The sequence below is a fragment of the Corvus brachyrhynchos genome, unplaced genomic scaffold, assembly GCF_000691975.1.
Source record: "Corvus brachyrhynchos isolate BGI_N302 unplaced genomic scaffold, ASM69197v1 scaffold60, whole genome shotgun sequence".
In the NCBI taxonomy this organism is placed as follows: domain Eukaryota; kingdom Metazoa; phylum Chordata; class Aves; order Passeriformes; family Corvidae; genus Corvus; species Corvus brachyrhynchos.
In genome coordinates, this window is record NW_008236767.1 from 8,281,844 (window position 1) to 8,304,003 (window position 22,160).

The 22,160-nt window shown below is 36.4% G+C and overlaps 1 protein-coding gene across 1 annotated transcript in view; it reads left to right on the forward strand.

Moving 5' to 3' along the window:
• NKAIN3 (Na+/K+ transporting ATPase interacting 3) overlaps positions 1-22,160 on the forward strand; it is a 181,577-nt gene that overhangs the window by 10,438 nt on the left and 148,979 nt on the right. The window lies entirely within an intron of this gene.

The window sequence follows — 22,160 nt, forward strand, 5'->3', positions numbered from 1 at the left end:
TTGGAGAATGCAGTCCTTTGCAATGTGCTCTGGGAAGACCCTGCTTGAGCAGGGAGGTTGGACCAGATGACCCACTGTGAACCCTCCCAACCTGACCCATTCTGTGATTCTGTGCATTGTGTACTCCCCTCAGTTCAGAGTGGAACATTTATGAGCTATGTACTTGCTAGCATTAAAGGTCCTAGCTTTTGGCTGACAACAAACAGAAAACTGGTGAAACCAATTTAATAAGAAATAAAATCTAATTTACTTGGTGGAAATTCCATTAAAATTAAAGCTTTCAGTGGTAGGTTCCTTTGGTGATAAAATTTCATAATGAAAAGCTGCAACAGTTTATTTTTCCTTCAATATCATGTACCTCATGAGAAGTCACAGGGTTGCTGAGGAAATTAGTGCACTTCATAGAGGATCAAAATAAATGATCCTAATGGTATGTTCTGACTTAAAAATCTATTAAATGAACAGAAGAGCAATACATAGAAATGATGAATAGCCAAATAGTTATTCATTCTCATGATACAAAGAGGTTGTATTCTTTCATTTAGTTGGGTTATGTCTATTTTTGTAGTGACTATTATATTTTATGTATAACTAATATATTTATCTAAGGGCCTAGTAAGTGAAGCAAAGCTTTTAGTCTGACCCTTGAATTTGTTTGCAAGGGATTCTGATCATATCCTCAGCTAAGAGGTTTATAAATCAGCAGTTATGAAGTCCTTAATCTTTCAGTTTCACTTCTGTGTTTCACTTTTTGCTCTTACTTACCATATATGACAAATCACAATGCAGAGAAATAGTAGCAAATATACTACTTGACAATTGACAAAACTCCCTTTTATTAGTGCATACTTCAGCTCATCTCAGCATTTTTGTGGAATTTTTATCTTGTGCTTTATAATTACATTTGAAAAGTAGTTTCTCAACAAGGTGATAGGCACATTATTTCCATGGAAGTTAACTGCTCTTGTAAAAATTATGCCAAAGGGATGAGTATCGAGGCCAACTTAGCAATGATAGAATTAAGAAACTTTTTCAGTACATCATGGTATTTTGGGTCCATTTGTTGGTCTTTCTGAAAATTGTGCTAGATATGATGAGGCCTTCAAGAGACTAAGGTCTTTTTGCCCCATATGCATAAAATCCTGGGTGTTTACAGTTTGATTAGTATGTCACACCAACTTTAATTGGGACCCACATTTTAACCAAGCTGCTAGTTATAAAAAGTCATCATTTCTTCCATTAATATGTTCCTGTGTTGTCAGGCATGATAGAAAAGTGCTGTTCTCAGAGTACATGGTTGTGGTTGGGAAATCAAACACCATGATAAGCTTTCCAAGTGTGGCCGTTTATTCAGCATTCAAAACTTGGCAGGCAATATTTGCTTTTTTTTCTTCCTATTGTTCTGTTTTCTGTTAAAAAAGAAAAAGAAGCTGTGTTTCTGAATGAATACAGATTGATTACAGTTTTAAACTGTTGACATACTATCAGGGAAAATTGTAATGCTGTCTAGCAAGTGACTGATTTCTGCTGGTTTGTTTGTTTTTAAGCACTATCATGTTTGCATTTGCTCTGACCAGAATGAGTTAGCTCTTGGTTAAAGTCCTGTGAGTTTATTAGGTCTTCAATCATGAATGCTTCAGAAAATATAACTTGGTACAATAATAAATGGTAATTTTTATTCAATATCTGTGCATGGAGTATGCATACAATACAGACAGACTTTTCAAATGTCATAATAGAAACCCACCATTGCTGAAATTTTGCTTCAATCTTATTCCTGAAGTGGGGAGGAAGATCTCCCTTGAATATCTGCTGTTTGAAATCTGCCATGAAGTTCCACTGCAGTTAATGAAAAATTTGAATGAGAATAAGAAGGATATAGGTAATTTAGGCCTGTTTACTGTGAAAGTGTGAAACATTTTTCCTTCAATTACTTTCAGTTATAATTTTCTTGGTAAACTAATTTTTTCTTTTTAAGGAATGATTTGATATTTAGTTTAAAGTTTACAGATTTAGTACGCCGAGAACTTTAAACTTTTCTTGATAAGGAATGATGAAACCAACACTCCCAGTGTCAAATATGATGTATGTGACTTGATCCTTTCCATTCTTTCAGAAAAGAATCTTCATCAGAGTGACTTGAAAATTGTGGCTTTAGTTGAAAACACATTTCTTGTTTTCAAGCAATTAAAAAAAAAAAAGGCTATTTTATGCACATCTACGTACCTGAATTCCCACCAAAGTTTGATTTTAATAATCTGGAGGGCCAAACTGGTCAATCTGAGAGGAGGAAGCTGGTGGAGAGGGGTAAGCTGGGAACTGAAATACTACATATATGACTGTAGGAATGTATGGCATGAAGGATTTCATTTGGGTCTCAGTCCTGGCTGCAATTAATATCATGTTGTTTTGTTACATAACGAGAGAAAAGGCTTCACGGAAGAGCTATCTGTGGAAGCACCCTCCAGTAGCTACACTATGGAGATTAAGGCAATCTCCTGAGAAAAGGATGATATGGGTTCAAGTCATCTCGGGTGCGAAAGGGAAATAAATACAGCTCTCCCACAGCTGGCTGTTGTCAGTGGAAGTCTAATGAGCAACTGTTTCATCTTCAACTGCCTTATAAAAAACATATAGGTCAAGATCCTTTTTCACTTACGTTGCAGATGTGCAAATAAAAATTTAATGTTTTTTGGCGGGCTAAAGAAATTGAACTTGATCAGAAATAAAAGAAATATGTCTATATACACCTTTTTTATTTGCATTAACTTTTTTTTTTCTAATTTTAGCAGCGGTGAAACTGCCCATATGAAATAAATGAAATTTGCCTGTCTTTTTAAATTTACTAGTTTTCTGATATTGAAAACATAATTTTTAGTGTTAACCATTCCATATGAGAGAAACAAAGCTGCTATTATAACATGACCTTTTAATTCTCCACTGCAGGATCCCCGATTGCTACATCCATACATGAGCTCATTAGTTGTTTTGAACTCATTCTGTGTCTTGAAATGAAAATAGGTTCTAATTATCATATTCCAGAGTACATGCAATTTAAAGCATCTAGACATAAACACAAACTGGTTTTTTAAGTTTTGTATGTGCTTAAATATGGACCACATAATTTCTAATGTGCATAAGCCAGCCCTCCGTCTGCAGCAATGCATGGTGTTATGTATTCCTGTACAAAGGAGACTTCATCTGTTTAGAGTGCACAGTTAATAATTCTGTTGTTTACATCCCTCCAGTATTTCAGATCCAGTATGAAAATAGCTGTGTCCACTTGTATTTATCATTTGCTATTCCAACTTTTTTTTTTTTGATAGACCAGTTTTCTACTGGTTGTGTTTAATTGTGATTTACTGGCATTTTGTTAAAACCTCCTGTGTTAAAGCTTTTATTCAGTAAATGTATGGCAGCATTGTGGTACTGTGTACACCTTTCCTGTTGTTTCCTATACCTTACCTAAGCAACTGGCCATCAGTGATGAGCTATTCTCTTTTTCTAGGATATTTCTGCTTGTTCTATATTGCTTTTCCATGGCATGCTTCTTTGGCCTGAACTGTGCCTCATTCTGGATTTAAGTTTTGCTCTCAAAATTGACCTCTGTGTCAATTGACTCTTCTAATTTTTTTGGCCAAGGATTTGCCTGACACACGCTTATATGTTCAATAGGAAACTATTTCTATAGCAGCTTATGTTTATTATCTGGTCCTTAGTTTTGCATATTGCGTGAATGTGATCTCTCTAATGTGCCTGTGACACCAACTTCATTAGCCTTGCCCCTGAAGCTGAAGGAAATCTTGCTTATGTCATTTAATGAAACAATATATTTTCATGTATTTTTTTCCCTGGTAATATTTACTTTGGTCGATGGATGTTCAAAGTTTGTAGGGCTCCCATCCAACTTTATTAAGCTGGAGACAGAGCTATAGGCTAAATTATTATATGGATCTGTAGTTGGAGGATAGAATTGTCTGATAAAATTAATTATTTCTTCCATCTGAGGACAAAATGGAGTAATAATTTAGTTATTAAAATGCTGAGAGACTGGAAACCTAGGACTCTTTTCCAAACAAAATGTTGCATATCAGAATGAGGGTTAATTATGTGGACTTTATACTGGCTACTTGTGAAATCCAATTTATTCCATCTGGTGCGTGTCAGTCAATCCTTAATTGTTGTGCAATTATAGCTAATCATCTCAAATGGAGTAAGTTAAGCTCAGAACCAATGCTAATTTTTATTAATAGAGATGTTATGGTGTATGCTCGAGCTTGTGTCTTTTTTTTTAATGCGAAATGAGAGCATTGGATGAATTTAGATTAACAATATGAAAGAAAAAGTGATTCTCATTCTAACTTGTGCTGATGCAAGTGAGAAAACAGAGACCATTGTTTTGATTTAATTAGCATCATAATTAGCTCTGTAGAATTGCCCACTCCAAAAAGCTCAGGGACAAAGTTGGTAGCATCAATAAAACTTATATGGAAAATCAATAGATGGAGGATTAAGGATTTCCTTAGTCTAAGAGCAGAGGATAGGTCATTGTACGTCTACTCACATGTAAGTGACTTCTATGTGGAGAAGGATTTTTTTCATATCCACTGGGAAGAAAAGCAACAAATAATTTGCTCAGCATGTGGCAAAGAAGATTTGGTTGGCGGTCAGGAGAAGCTTTTTAATAATATGGACACTGAAGAGGATCTAAAGCTGTTATGAAGCCTTACTAATGGGCAACTCTTCTACTCCACTATTTTGGATCTACAGAAATAAGCCACTGTCAAGATAAAAACCCAAGTGAGTGCCATGGATGGTTTGGGGTAAGAATGTTTAAATTTAAAAAATGAATACAAGTTGAAGACTCAAAACCTCAATTAAGAGTCTTAAACATTTCATCATGACTGTCATTCCAGCTGGGGAGCTTGAGGTGTCTCTGGCTTTTCTCCCCAGAAGGTGTGTAGGGACACAGAAAACAGGGGACTCTACTGAAGTCTCCCGGGAGGCCAACAGCAGGTTTTGGGTGTGCACAGGTGGGGTTTTAGTGTTCAGCTGTGTGACGAGAGGGAGGCAACGCTGTCATTGCTGCTCACTCTTGGTGGAGATTAGATTTCTGTTACAGACAAAACTCGTGTGCTGTCTGTTCTACTGATGGCTTTTCAGCTGAACACAAATCATTGCCTTCACTGAGAGCAAAGCAGGAGTGGTAATAGTGTATTTCTTCGCTGCTCTACATGGTGTATACATTCATGTACAGCTCAGCTGAGAATTTCTTCCCACACACCTCTTATTCATCATCACTTCCTTTTGATCACCATCTCTCTTGGGAGACTACACACCCCTTAACTTCTAATTCTCCTCATGACTGGATGTTCATTTGCTCCAGCTGATGCCATCAGCTGCTACCAGCTGAGATGTGCACAATGACGGATCATGCTGAAGCACTGGATGTAGCTGTAGGCATTCTGCAATTTCTGGACATTACAAATTACTAATTTTATAGCAGTAGTTAAATATAATCTCTTCCAAGCTTATGCACTAGTAAAATTCAACTTGCAGAAATGAAATCTGATTAAAAGGTTGGGTTTGTTTCTTTGAGGTTTGAACCCTCTCACCTTCTCCTCCTTCCTCTACCTTATTACTCCCAAAGGGTTAAAAAAATTGTTGTTTTTTAAGTAATGTGTCAAAATCTTTTCTGACAGGAGAAAAGGAGGAATGCTAATTAAATAGTAATTCAGTAACTAGAGTTAAGCTAATATAAAAGCAAAGAAAAAACAGACCAAATGTAAGTTTTAATGCTTGCATTATATAATCCATTTAACTCCTTTGGTGTTCACTCTTTCTTTGAACCAGCTCTCAGAAGTAAGAGTTTTTGGTTTTAAAAAATGTTTTTAGAACAAGTTGCCTCCTTTTAGTTTTTCTTGTGCCCTTTCCTACGGTACATGTTCCACTGAAATATGTTTGCTAGAACATGAACTTCTGATACGACCTTCCTTATTCAAGTTGCTCCTCCCATCCTGCTGCTCTCTCACTATAAAAAGAAATAATCTCCAGGTTCAATTGTATTTAATACTTTTCCATAATGTTCTGCACAAACGGCAACCTTTTGAATTTTTAATTACTTTGGCAATAAACCTGGAAACCAATTTACCTTGAAGTTATGCAGTGTAATATTGTACAGAAACAACATTTCAGCACTTCAAAATAATTGCTCTGGCCTTGGCTGGTGTTAGGTACCGTTAATTGTAGATTAACATGTTGTTGGGGTGCCTTTCAATGGTATTTGCAAACAGTATTTTTTGATGTTGTGTTAGGCTGACACCAGTATGTGCAGGAGCAGAAACTGCGTGTGGTAGTTTCTGTATAGAATACAATGACTGTTTCCATGAAAAGATAGAGAAGAATTAGCTACGAACTGTGAATTCATAATGATGAAGCGATGGAAAATAGCATTTTCTTTTTATTTGCAATTTAAATATCTCAGACAAAAAAGGTGACTTACAAAAGATGACTTACTATGTGCTCTCTTAAAAAAAAAAGAAAAGGGAAAGAAGGAAATTGAAGAGCAGAAATATGTGAACCTATTGTAGCTAAGGAGACTTTTTGGTTGTTTAGCTGAAGAGACTTTGATGTTCCAGATTTCATGTTCCAAAACTAATTTGTTGTTCAGTCTGTTTTACTCTACTGTGTAAAGGTGTCTCATTGTGTAAAGTCTAATGAAAAATATGCTTGCCCTTGAAAGGAAAATTAACATGCAATAGCTTCGTGGCACTATTTGAGCATAAGGTCATCATGGAAATAAAAAGGGTGGAATAAATGAGACATAGATAAATGCCACTGAAACTTCAAAATGGTCATTCTGATGATAATTAGTTTGTTTAGGTGATACAATCACATTGCTGAACAACTTAATCAGGAGTACATTCCAGATGGTGCAAAAATTGAATTTTATATCCTTTCAGGTGACATTTACAGTGGTTTGATTTATATATATGATGAGCATCATTAAAATAGGTGTTTCAGTCAGAATCGCTTTTCTTTTATAACCCCTAATGATGCAAAATTCTAATGTTGATACCCGGAGTGGAGGCCACCATCTTCTTCATTGGTTTAAATAGCTGAGGTATTATCTCTGTGGGTTTTTTTAAATAATCCATTTAATACCATTAATATTAAATGACTCTGGGCTAAGAGCTGCACAGATAAATTTATTAATACAAACATCACAGTCATATTTGTTTGAGTTCATTGGCTTAATTTCTAGGATCTTGAAGATTTTTAAAAGGAATAAAAAAACCCCTAAAATATCGGCTGACATCAAGGAAGTAAGTAACTCAAGTAGCTTGCAATATTTCTCCAAAGACACCTTTGGATATGAAAAAGAATTCCTGTGATCCAGGAATCCATGCTGCAATGGCTAGAGATGCAGAGAGCGTAAATCCTGCCTACCTAGGGTTTGTGTCTGAAGCCCATAGCAAAGGGCTTGAAAAAGTCCTGGGTATTTACATGTAGAACCAAAAACATACAGAATAAGGAATAAGAGAATACAAGAGCAGGAAGGACCATCTAGTCATCTATTCTAACTTTGTGTTTCTGAAATAAGTTGAATTGTTCATGGAGTGAGGAAAGGAAATTTCCCTGAGTTGTGGTTTGGTTGTAAGCAAGTATGACACACTCATCTGCAGGTAAGGGTGAAACTAGATTCCATTACTCAGGGAATTATTTTATCTACTTGTTGACATTTGGATATGTTTTGTAGTGATTATTATGCTCTTTTTGTAGAAATGGGAAGACTGTTGCTGGTATTTGATTTTCTTCTTTGCAAATGTGATGTGCTTCTGACAAAACTGCAGTGAAAGGTATTTTGATTATTTAATCACAGTCTTGTTTAGACATTAGATCAACCACATCTGCTGTCTGTCCAGCAACTTCTAACTACTGAGATGAGTGACTGCTGGGGATCTATTTGTTGCCTACTAAGGTCAAATTTATGTTTTATGCCAAAAATTTCTGTACACTGTTTCTTCTGCTGTAGTGTATCCTTTGGAATTTTAGTTCTGACACTGGCCAAGTAAGGACTTCTTCCTAATTATGGGGAAATCTGTCATTTCATGTCTTCTAATAAACAATTGCATTTAATTATTTATTGATGTCTAGTTTGAAAACAGTTTAACTGTTTTGAAGGGAGTTTTTGCACTGATTCATAGGTTGTTTGCTTTGGGTTTTTTCTTCGATTAGGAGACAATGCTTGTTAAGAAGAAAATGTAATTTTAAGTAAGATTTTTGTAAAAATTTGCACATGAGACAGTCCTAGATCTTGATGAAAGTAAAAGGCATTTAATGTTGATGACAGTAGAATCTGAGTTCTTCTCAGAAATGATGATGCTGAATCTCATGGGATTTTTAAGCATGCTACATGCTTCTTATGGGACTTCATAATCATAAATCCTGGAATCATGAAAGTTGGAAAATACTTCCAAGGTCATCAAGTTCAATCATTAACCTAAAACTACCAGGTCCACCACTAAACCATGTCCCGAGGGACCACACTGACACATTTCTTGAACACTTCCAAGGATGGTGATTCCACCACTTCCCTGGGCACCCTGTTCCTTGACAACCCTATAAGTGAAGCAATTTTTCCTAACATCCAATCTAAATCTCACCTGGCATAACTTGAGGCCATTTCCTCTTGTCACTTGTTACCAGGGAGAAGAGACAGACCCCCACTTGACTACAGTCTGCTTTCCGATAGTTGTAGAGTGTGATAAGGTCCCCCCTGAGCCTCCTTTTCTCCAGTTCCTCTTTAAACTTATGCACCAGATCCTTCACTGGCTTTGTTGCCCTTCTCTGGAGTCACTCCGGCACCTTCTTGAATTGAACAGTGTAGAATTTAACACAGCACTCAAGGTTTGGCCTCACCACTGCTGAGCACAGGGGGGCAATCACTGCACTGGTCCTGCTCACCACACTGTTTCTGATCCATGCCAGGATGCCATTGGCCTTCTTGGCTACCTGGGCACACACTGGCTCATGTTCAACCGGCTGTTGACCAATTACCCCAGGTCCTTTTCCACTGGGCAGCTTTCCAGCCACTCTGCTCCAGCCTGTAGAGCTGCCTGGAGTTGTTGTGACCCAAGGGCAGGACCCCGTATTTGGCCTTATCAAACCTCATAAAATTGTCCTAGGCTCATCAATCCAGCTTGTTCAGACCCCTCTGTAGATATTACTTAGATAGGTGTGTTAACATGGTCTCATTTTTGAACTCGAAAAGATATGTAAAAATCAGGTTATTGTTTATAATCTCTAGATGTCAATCCAGGTGACTGTACTTACATCCTTTGAGATATATAAACTCTATTTTAGAGGAAAAGCAAGGGAGAAAGCTTGGTTTACTTTTCATTGATCTACATTTGACAACCAACGAGATTTTTCCTAACTACATAGATCCTCTATATCTACTCAGAGTTTTCCTTATTCTTTACTCTTTTCTAGTGTCTTGGACCAAACCACTACACTTGTCATTAGATGTACATAATCCTGAGCTTTCTTTGTTAACATCCTCCTTAAATTACTTCGGTCCAGGAGTCTGGTGTTGTAATTTTGCCTTTGATTTTTACAAACCTTGTAAGTGTGGCGTTCTTATCTGAACCTGACTTGCACTAGATATTTCAAAAGAGCATCTGGAAGAAAAAAATTTTGCCTTTCAGCTCCTATTAAGTGGTTCTTTCTTGGTGGACAATGATGGCAGTGTCCCTGCCTTTACTCCTGGTATTAATTTCTTTTGAAGGCTTCAGGAAACAAAAACCACTAGTTCAATAGCATAACCTTGGGTAAGCCTTAAATGTATTTCCAACATGTCTCTTTTGGCAAATTTTTCTTCTTTTGTAGAATGCTTAATGTTTGCTTTGTGTTAAATTGTCTTAATTAGAAGAAGGCTTTTGATTCTGTAAGGCTACAGGAAGTATTCTCTTAATCTTTGTGGTTTGAATCTTGGAGCAAATTTGCTTCCGATATCTGGTTATCATCTAATAATTTATTTAACCTCTATAAGGTGAATGGCCTTTGAGAACTCCTTTCCAACTACACAAGGGAATTGGAGGGATTGTTCCTTGTCTAGATCATTATACTCTCTTTCTTTTTCAGCTGTCCTTCAGGGAATGCCTTGCTCATGTTGATGATGTGACTGAATTTATTATTTATGAGTATCAGCATTCCTTTGAGCAGACTTCTTCAGTTTGGATTAATGGGGAAAGGGTGAGAGAATCTTGTTGGGGATTTAGCTGCCCTCCTGCCCTTTGCTTTACTAGGTTTATTGTCTGAATGGCTTTACTATAGCAGCAATAATGCTGGGTATTCTTGACCTATTCAGTCAAATGGGGAAGGCAGAAATGTTGCAGGAGAAGTCACAGTGATGGCAACAGTGCCTGACTAACACTGTGTTCCAAGGGCAAATGCTGCTTGTGAGTAATTTGATTGTCTCTATGTTATAGTGGCATTGCATTCTGTACACTTAGATTCCCTCTCTGCTTCTATCTTTAGAGAGCACGTAGAAGTTCTTTAAAATGTTGTTTTGAGAGAGCTATTCTATTCCAGGGGGAGGATATGTTATACCTGTCTGCTGAGAATTGCTGCTCTGTGTCATTGTGTTACTGTTCTGCATGCTTGGAAGCAGTTTCTTTCTTTTTTTTTTTTTTTTTGGTCTTCCTTGGTAGATCAAGAGCTCCTGTCTGATTTGGAAATTTTGGCTGAAGATTTTCCTTTTTTATCTCAAAAATGTTTGAAGGCTTGGATATGTTTTATGCTGAGACAGTTCAAACTCTCTGAACTGCCTACTGAAGTCTCTGTCTTGTTTTGCTGCAAGGGGCATAGGTGTTATTCCTAATCCCCAGATTACTTATTTGCAGATATAACACAATTGATTCATTTTACTTTGACTTTCTGTGAATTATCAATGATATTTTGATTTCTTCCAGCTTTCTTTTTATTCAGTTTAATAATTTTCTTCAGTTTGTTCAGATATGAGCAAAGTACTGGACAACTTGCCAGGACAGATTATTTTCCTTTTGATCCATGTCATCTTGACTAAACTGATATTTCTTTCTCATCTGTTACCAGGGCATTCAAAAGTGCTCTTATTTTTTCCACTTCAAAGGTGGGCTGTTGGATAAAAGACTACAGTCAGTGAGGAAAAAGCTACATACATGTCCAGCTGTGAAAAAACTGATTTTCACTAACTCTTCATCTCAAATACACTTGTACATTGTTTAACTTCAGAGTAGTTCATGCTGTGTTGGAACCATTTTCATATGCTTCACATCTACCCTGAGCTGCAACTTGTGTTTGCTTCAGGGTATCTTCCATCCTTAAATCTTGTTTTTCACATGAGGTAGCTATTTTTATTCTTAAGTGTTCCAGGCGTGTGGATATTGTGTACCCTGAAAATATCAGCACAATCAGTGTAAATAATTATTTTGGAAAAGCTAAAATTTCTTAATAATTGATTTTTAATTGGTACTACTTGATATTTTTATTTATTTTAGGTTTAGTTTGCATATATTTTATTCTTATGAATCAATTGACTACCTGATTAGTTAAAAGTATACTTTATATAATGGTTTTAAAGTTGTGATTCGCTGTGAAAATTCAAATAATTTTATGGCCTCTTTTTCTTTGAAAACTTCGTACTTTACTCTGATACAATATGCTAATATTTGTGCAAATGTCTACATCTTAAAATATGCTTGGGACACAAATTTACCTTGTTATAATACATTAAATAACCAAATGGTTTTAAAAGAGAGTTTAAAAATGTTCCTAGATTTTAGTAATACCATTGGTATCCTTGGATGTGAATTTCTGAATGTCTAAGTAAGATCACTTTTTACATCTGTAGCTAGGCAGCTTGCTTAAACATCCCAGGATTGTATTAACTTTTGTCTAAACATTTTGTTTTCTAGAATGCAGTTTACAGATCTGTGTCATGACTTGTATTTCCTGTTTCCAGGCTCTATAATTTCGCTTGTGCCTGCCTATAGTTTAATGGATTTTGTTTCACTGATCCCAGCTTACCAAGCAGTCCAGATGGCCCTGTACAGCTGCCTGCCTTTTCATTATTTACCGTCTTCCCTCTTTTTGTGTCATCTGCAAATATATCCACTGCAAGCAGGGATTTTATATGTACTTCTAGATCGCTGATGAAAATGTGGAATAACATCAGAACATACATCAATCCCAAGGGAGAACTGCTAGAAACACTCTTATTCAGCTATTATTTCCATTGAAAACTATGTTCATTAGCTAATTTTCAATATATTTAATTTTCAGTCCATTAAAATGTACTGCCATTCAATTTTATAAGAATGTTTTCTGAATGCCCTATAGATCTCTAAGTATATTACCTTCTTGCAGCTCCTATCAACTCAACATTTAACCTCTGGAAGCAATGAAATAGAGTTTGTTTAACAGGTCCTAATGTCTTAAGAAATGTTATTGACCGACATCAGTTATACTGCTTTTGCTGTATCTCAGGCATCTGTTTTTATGTCATCTTTCCTCTGTTTGCTTTGGGACTAAAGCTAGATTAATGATCCTTGAACCATTGCATGTGCATTTTCTGAATCTTTTATAGGCTTTAAAATTCTTCAGTCTCATGCAGTTCCAGAGATTTATTAAAAATTAAATTATTTGTGTTCATGGACCTCAATATCCAGAGCTTTTGTGTGGTTGCTAGCTGTCCAGGCCTAAAGATTGCATGTGAGTTATAAATTTATAGACCTCTTACTAGTGGTTTAGAAAATGCTTTTTCCTCCTCTTGTCATTCTTTATGGAAAAAAAAGAAGAATGTATTAAAAGGTCTACTTCTTATGCCTCTTTAAAAAAAATTACAGTAAACATTTATTAGAAGGTCTACATTTTCTCTTGTTCCTAATAAGCTTAACAAACAACTTTTTACTGCCTTTAACCTTGCTAGCATGGATTCTACCTGACTTATTTTCTTCTTCATTATTAAATATTCTCTATTATGTATCTTCTAATTTATATTGACTGAAATATTTTTGCCGTTTTTATTCTTGTTTCTTGAGGAACGGGATGGCACAATCAATGTATTTTTTTTGGGTTTTGTCTGGCACTGAAAGCTTTTGTACCCATTGACAGAAATATTCACAAGGGATGAAAGTTTCAGAATTAGATTTTTGTATATATGTGCTGTTAGAAATGATAAAAGGTATCCAGAGGAGGGTGGACAAAAGGACCTGTCTCATGCCACCAAGAGAAACATTGCTGCAATCTCTCATTAGAAGCTCTATAGTTGTTGTCTTTAGTTTAAATCAGAAGGAAGCTCACAGTGGAGGAAAACAGAGAAGACATCCTTTTGTATTCCTTCCCAGTTTCTGTCCATCATCCAAAGCATCCTAGTTCTGAACCTGGAACAGTCCTTAACTTACTGACTCCTGAAACTCCATGTGCCACTCACCTAAAGTCTCCACAGCCATTCTTCCTGTATTGTCCCTGAACAAATTCTCTTTGAACAAATGTACTATCCCTCATTGAGAAGTCTTTCCTGTGTTCTTAATATGCACAAACTCTGCTTCAGAAAGGCAACAAGAGCATCACCTCTCCCACGAGCTGCTATAGCCTAAAGCACATGGGTAGTGCATGCAAATTACAGTGGTTATTGTCCTGTAAAGTTGTGTATTCCTACTGCATAGATTTCTGTATGGGGGCTTTTTCTGCTGCTTCAAACACAAGATTAACTTAAAATGCATGAGTGGTCTCATTAAACTCAATAAAATTATTCACATGCTTACCATGCATTTAAGTAGTTTGCAGAATCAGCATTAAATTAAGAGGCAGTCCATAGATCTCTCCACTTCTCATTTATAAAATTTGAGGAGGAGAGGGGGCTTTAATATAACAGCTGAAAAAAACCCCCTAGGAATTCATCAGGTACCAAAATCTTGTCTTACACAATGAAGTTGAAATGCTTGAAAGGTTTGACATGCAATGTATTTAAGTGCTGATGTATTGGTCTATCTATATGATTCTGTTTGTATATTATGCGCATTACAATATTGCCTAATAGTATCTCTTAAAAGCCTTTTCAAGTAATCTAGGTTGCATTTGCTTGTATTGATCTTGTAGATATTATTGTGGCACCTCTTCTGTGATTCTGTTGTGCTTTTACTTTCTAACTTTTCCCAATAGATAATAGGAGGTGAGAGAAATTCAATGAACTGGAGTCAGAAGAAGTCAGGGAAGGATATGTAGATGCATGAACTTTGTGTTATATGTTTCTTTTTTTTAAGCAAACATATGCCTTAGTTTACTCTTTCGGTGCATCTCTGAAACATTTGGTATTCTAAAAAACCATCCTTATAAAGGTGAATAAAAAATCACTAAGTATTAAAGCCACTCTTAGAACCCAAAAAGGATTTAGAGGTGAAGAAATTTGTATTCTATTAGTTAGGTTTTGTGTGAAAAAACCTAGTATTAGGTTTTGTGTGAAAAAGACTGTGCAATATGTTGCTTGTTATGTTCTGCGGCTTAGTCATTAGTTTGTCCTGCTACATCACATCACCAAGGTTGTGAATAGGGTAATAAATAATATTTCTGACATAGATTGTCTTTTAATTTAGTACTTGTGTTTTGAGTCCCTTTATTAGCATGGAAACATAAGTGTGTTTCTGTGTTTTAATATTTTGCCAACAGTAAAATAAGTTGGTGCATTGAATATGATTTAGTATTTCACGGGATTGTGTTCTTTCTAGCAGAATTCTCTCTTCATTTTATTTGTAATTCCACTTGCCTTAATAGATTACTTTGTCAGTCCACTGAGTGACTGTTTAAGTCAGGTTGCACTGCAGATGAAAAGAAACACAGGGCATTACAAGTTGCAGGATGATAAATGAAAGATATGACATGATAGCTATTCATAGTACTGAAAACCAAACATAGTATTTCAATGCTTGCACATTTTTGTGTATGGGCTGTTGCTAAATATCATTTTTAGGAGGGAAAAAACAGGTTTTCATTTTGTGAAATGTTAAAATTTCAAAGTTCTTGGCTTTCTGCCGAGATGGTATAAACTGACATAACTAAAGGAAAATGCATTAAACCTTGATCATACAGATTAGACAAAAATGTGACCTTGTTGTCTCAGCCATTTCTTTAATGAAAAGATACTTGTGTGCAAAGTAACCTCAAAGGAGAGAGTAGGGTTTGTTACCTGTTCTGAGGAGGAAGCCCCTGGAGGGCAGTGATGCAAAGCTACCTTGACATCCGCAGTATGTTCTTAGGGGTGCTGTCAGAGGTTTCACACAGGCCTCCCATGGGCTAGGATGGAGCATCTCCTTTGGAGACTTTGCCTCAGTGGCAGTGCTGGGAAGGAAACTGTCTCTCAATGAGTCTTGCTGCCTCTCCAGAGAGTGGAGATGGCATCCCATGTATTCAGGACTTCTCCTACTTTATGTCCTTCCATAAACAGACTAAACCTCTTCCCATCCGTGGTCCCACCTCAACCATCTACCAGCATAGAAGACAGTTTGCTCTGATGTTCTTTTTCCATAGAGCACTGTCCACCAACTCTTGCCATTGCTTTTCACCCCAAACTGTGTATTTTACCTCTATGTATTTCTTTTAGCCCTTGCTTTCCAGACAGACATTGCTTAGGTATTTGACACATGGAAGACAATCTTGGCTTCACTGTGTTTTTAAAAGGAACATGGGTGCTGTAGTGTTCTGCTCAGTGACTCTGAGGTACCTGATGTACTATACAAAGATAGTCTAAATAATTGTATTTGTTGGGTGTTTGGAAAAAACCACCTGTCCACGTATCCTTGATGAGTGAGTCCTAAAATGTATTATAGATCTTTGGTCCCAGGATAGACTTTCAGTTTTACACTTGAGAAGCAAAAGTCAAATATAAGATTTATGTTTATCTAATAAAAAGGCACACTACAGGTTCCTGAAATCAATGACTCCCAAAATTGCCCAAACATTGAATGATACGCATGAATAATTTAAGAATGTTTTGTTAAATGTGCAGAAGTCAAGTTATCCTTGCAGTGAGACTCATTGCAAATCACCAGCAATTTACTGTGTTTCTGAAAACCACAGGCAGCAATTTACAGACAAGATTGGACCTGTTACTATACATGTGACATTTTCTTGATTTAAACTGTCATTCTGAAAAGCTGTTTACTGACAGCCGGAGTTTGGAATGAGGTTATAAAGTTTACTGAAGAATTCCTTACCATTGAGGTTGAACTATATTTCTGCTTGGGTAGAAAAGAGCATTTAGACCTCCTACCGCAACTGAAGTATCTATTCATGCAAATTAGCACTTTCAAGGGAAATTATACATGATCTTTTTAGACATTCATGTGCTGTAGTGTTGTATGGTGCTATGCTGAGATTTTGCATCTCATAAACACAGGAATGTATTTCCAAAATACCTGACTGAAAGTGCTACATACAGGTGTGTGATGGTGCTATGCAGTGGCTTCATCATTTTGTCTCTAAGCAATGGTTATCAAAGTAATTTCTGAAGATGATCTGCTGGCTTCCAGAATATCATGTTGGGCTAGAGGGGTGAATATTCATCTTTATTTACTGTTTGGGTTTTTTTTTTAGATTATTAACTAAACTGGGAGTCTTCCTACCAACTCAGCTCCTGTTATATTTCCATGGCATGTAGACATTCAGTACGTGCCATAAGGAATATTTTTCATCACTGCCTTCCCTTTGACATCCTGAGATCAGTTTCAGTATAAGTGACACTCACTGTGGTTCTCTAGTAACCATCAGAAATGAACATGCACTCAGACATGCAGTAGTCTAGATACCCTGATGTTCCCCAGAACTTACTTTTGACATCAAATAGCCTTGGTTAGGTTCTCTGTCTTATAAGCAGTTGCAAAGTACTTTCTAGTACAGTCACTCAACCACACCTGGCCAGTCTTGCAGGCTATTGTTGTGGATAAGTCCTTGGTGTAAAGAAGTCATTGCAGTTGAAAGAAAGCTGGTCAGCCTAAAATTGCATTGCCTGGTATATTGTGGATATTGTGTCCAAGTGAGTAAACCCAGAAATTAACAGTATTGACAAGAGGCTCTATCTTTTGCCATTGCTCTTGGATACTCCAGACTGTTCTTCCCTAGGAGATGGACACAAAGAAAAATGTCTCATAGTGCTGTTTACTTTGAAACTTATTTGACCAATAAGATTCAGACATTAAAGCAGGAAGTGATCATAAACATTGGAGAACATTTGAGGAAATGCACTGTAACTTGCAAGTTCAACATTTTCAGAAGAATCTCTTGTGTAAAGGGCCTGAGATAGTACCATACATCAAAAAAGAGACAAAGGAAAACATGCAGACCACTGGGATTTGAATTATGTGTACAAGTGCATTGGAGAAGATGCAGGGACAGCTCTGTTCACCTGTATGAGCCAGGAATGCCCAGGACTATGTGAGCACTTGTGTTATAGGCAGATGCTTACAAGAGATAATGGAAATGTGTGGCAAACCTAACAGAGACAAGAGTAAAGAAAAAAATAGACCTCCCTGTAAATCAGGCAAGCTACAGTTGTTGCAGTCAGGTGACAGTTCAGTCTTCTGGAAACTGGGTGATCCTCAGGCATTGCCACTCCTGTTGCTACAGCCAGACTGATGAAAGGTTTCAGCCAGTAGGCATTTTGGGGAACACGTCTGATAGTGGATTTGAGTTTGTTTATATGGCATTAATGGATACTGTTGTTGTACTGTAACAGTGAATTCAGTGTTTCATATGCACCCCATTGGTATTAGTGCCCATTTATATCAGTATTCACTAATAGAGCTAGCCTGGGATTCTACTGCACAATTAGTCAGTTGTGCCATGTGTACTTGTCTTTGTAATTCTGCTTTGTGAAGAATTTAGTGAAGGGGAAAAAAGCAAGTGATGAGACAGGCAAAAAAGGAAAGCATCAAGGAAGAAATCAGTTCTCTTTCCTCTTAAACAGCTCTGTAGGAAGAAACACACTAAACCAGTAAGGTTATAACACAGAGAGTAATAGATACTGGGACATTTCATTAAAAATAAGCTCTTTAGAATATTCATTTAAAAATGGAGGGGAAAACAGAATGAGTGGAATTATCCTTCTGTGAGTGAAAGTCCAGCTTCAGAGGGAACCTGGATTATTCATCACACCAGACCAGACAGGGTGTTGAAAAAATGTCAGTTAATATGTGGGGATCTAGTTGTCACTAGCTGATATTTTAGTCACTTTCTCTGTAGTAAAAAGTCTCTATTCCCTGATTTATTGAAAATACAAAATCTTACAGCACACTTTCTTGCTGTGACATTTTACTGATGCATCTTTGATTTATAATTCAGTTCCAGTAGCCCAAATACACACATGCCTACATGCAGAAAGGCTCCTCTTTCCTCTTGCTTTATTAAAAGCTCTCTCTTTTGTTGAGGTGGGTGTACAGTTCATGAGTTCTGTTTTCTTTGGTGGAAGGTTAGTCTGGTCTGCCTGGATGAGACCTTGTGACAACACAAAGTGGCCACAGTGCTAACAGTGATACAGAGTTCTGCTGTTGTATCTCCTGCCTCACACATTAGTGCAGGAATTCACCTCACTGGGTGCCAGTACGAGTTATGCAGCCTCCTGGGGAATTCAGTGATGCTCCTTTCTGGATAAGGAAGGCAAGAGCAAACTTCACCTTAAGGTGTCCTAGAATAATTTTTTTATTCCTTGCATTTCAAATCAGCCTACTCCAAATTCGTGTCTCCTTTCATCTTTGGTTTGCCCAAATGCCAACCTGCACTCAGTTTTTTTCAAATAGGAAAGCTATGGCAGTTCTTTAATAAATTAGTAGTTTTCTTTCCATTTTTAGCTTCCATGAGCAAGAACAGAAAATGTTAGAACTTCATCACAGGAATTAACAACTGAAGTGGTCAGTGAATACAGATTAATGATATTCCATTATTCTGGTATTACCTGAGTTATTTCATAAGTCAGATCGGTATTACACAAACTAGTTTGAAGTGGCATGTGAAATCTTCCATCAGCCTTTTATTTTTTCACAAGTATTGAAAGACAGCTTTAAATTGTGTCTGCTATAGTAAGTATTTTACCAGCCAGACCTCAAGTATGGAGTATATATGGGCTGCATGTTATTTGGAAACTCGTAAGACGAGACCTGATAACAGAAGCATTACTTTGAATTATGTGGAAGAAACACAGTTCCTTTGCTCATATTATCTTAAAAAAAAAAAAAATCCAAACCCACCCTTCTCATTGAGAAGCACTGAATTCAGATCTCTAGCTCTTTTGAACTGCTTTAAACAAGCTCTGTTTCCAGTGTTAAATCTAAACAAGGCAGATGGCCAAATTAATTTTTGTACACGTTTTTGTACTAGTACTAAATACTTTTTTCTCTTCTGTGGGCTCAGTTGCTTTGTCTTTTTGATGCTCTACAAATGCAAGTCCCTCCAAGTAACCACCCCTAGCTGCTTGCTGTTGGTCTCCCTCTCATCTTCTGCAATGCCTTATTCAGTTCTTGGCCATCTGACATAAACAAACACAAGATATTTAAAGAGGCACTCGTGAGTACCAAATAACAACACAAAAAAAGCAGTAAAATAAATTGATACCATTCTTATTGCCTTGTCTCAAGTATAAATATTTGACTTAAAAACCAATTTGATTGAAACCTGTTTATTTAGAAGAACTTGGTTTAAAAAAGTTAACTGTGGCATTGTAACTAAATGCATCCTAACAACACAGTTGGGGATTCTTTTGTGTTTCTCAATCTATACAAGCACCACATCTGATTTTGATCTGAGGAAGGTGCAATCAACTTTTAGTGTGAATTTAGCATGTTTTTAAAATACATTGGAATCCCCAGCTTCAAAATGTGCTGTAATAAAAAGCAATCCTGCAGAGAAGCTTTTTTTCTTTTAGTTTCATTACCATTTGAAATGAAAACGTGTCAAAACAATGTAATCAAAAATAATAAATCATGAGTGAAAGTTTAATAATTACTGACTTGTTTGAAGATCCCTGGATTTTTATATGTAATTAAGAAATTGAGCAACATCCTGTGATATTCTCTATCAATGTTTTAAAATGTGATCTTTTAAAATGTTCTGTGACACATAATTTATAACTCGTTGTTACTGTCAGTTTCTGACTCTTTACTTTGTTTTAGCTTTGTTTTTTTAGTGGATGCAAGGAGAATCTTATTTTATTTTCTTCCATAAAAAGGAGCAAAGCTGGAACAAGCGACTTTATGGAAAATTCAGCTTTGTACAAACTGCTTTCTGCTATCTGTGGATTTTTTTTTTGAGTATGTCAGGCAATATCTTCCCCTAGAATCTCTGAGTGCTCTCAACCCTGGCATTTTATCATCAGTTTTTGTACTGGAAAATGTAAGCTGCTTTGACATCTTTTGATCAAATATTTTTTAGAGGCATGAGTCATCTTGGGTCAATTCACTAAGGAAAATGCTTTTTGATGAACAAGGAAGGTAAAAACTTGCTGGGAAATATGAAAAAGCATGTTCCTAATTTCAGTAGTTTGGGATTACAAGATCTTTATGAAAATAACCAGGTTTACAGTGAATTTTTAGGATATATTTTAATAAACAAGTTAAGTAACTTTGTCATGGGTTGCCTTTGAGCATATTGTGTGAACTCGGGAGTTATGCTGTGAAAATGGAAGAGAACATTATAAGTGAAAAGCAGGATGTGGTGGTGGTTGTCAACTCCGCATGAAGGTGGACAAAGGATGTGGTTTGAATTTAGTTTGTTATTCTCTTGATCAGGGCTTCCATTGCTCATTCTACCCAATCAGTAATCTTTGTACACAATACAACCACGTGTCTGAAGACAGGGACAACACTATAAATTCATCAGATTAAATTTTTTTTTTTGAAAGTATCATTTAATCCTTCTATGTGAAGTATACATAGCAAATTTAAACAATATTGGCATTTTCTACCTAAATATCAAGCTTATATAACGTTCTGGATAGGGGGGACAGATCAAGAAGATGCATAAGTAGAATCCCTGGTTGTACTTATGTTTCAGCTGGGACAGGCTTGCGAGGGGTTAAGAAGCCATGAGGACAAGCTTTAAAGATACTTTTCTCTAGAGACCATTCTTGGTCATTATGTGGTTCCTGACCACGAGCTGTCCCCAGCCATGTCTTCAAAACTTTTTCCAGAGTCAGTGTTTTTGGGGGCTAGAATTCCTTAATTACATACAGAAATGATAAATTTGTGTTTGGAGGGGTTAATGTCTATTTTTTATATAAAAAAATTTTAATGCTTACTTTTAGAATAGAATCCAATAGAGTACATCATTTGGAAAGGACCTACAATGACCACCTAGTCCAACTTCCTGACCAATTCAGGGCTGATCAAAAGTTAAAGCTTGTTGCTAATGGCATTTTTCAAAAGCTTCTTGAACACTGACAGGCTGGGGGCATCAACCACCTCTCTAGGGAGCCTGTACCAGTGTTTTACCACCTTCTCAGTAAAGAAATGCTTCCTAATGTCAAGTCCAAACCCCCACTGGCACAGCTTTAAACCATTAGTAATAAAACTGCAAAAACAACAAATAAAAGAAACAAAAACCAACAACAAAATAAAGAAAATAAAATACCCCACAAACAAGAAAACAAGCAAAAAAATGAAAGAGTCTTGATAGTTTTTTGTAATTAGGTTCACTTGAATCAATGGAATGATGTGCCCTCACTTCACAGACACATCTACATGTATGAACCATAGAGGGAAAGTTTATCTGAAATTTGATCTTATATTTACTCTATCAAAAGTAGCCATTTTGGATATGACTATTAGAAGTTGCTAGATTGTTCATAGTCTCCATTCAGAAAAATCTATTGGTTTGACAAATTTTTTTTGGCAAGTCTTATTAAAGCAAGATTTTTTTTTATTTTCTGTAATTTTTTGTTCTTTTTTCTGGTGATTTGAAGTTCAAGAAAGTTTAATCAGTTTCAGAAGACTTGGGACTTCAGTATTTTATCCTATTATTTTATAACAGAAAATGTTTGATATAACATGTAAAGTCTCTTCTGGGGCATACTAAGCAGCAGCCCTGTTACTGTTACAGCTGAAAGAGAGTGAAGAATATAATTTTAATTTTCC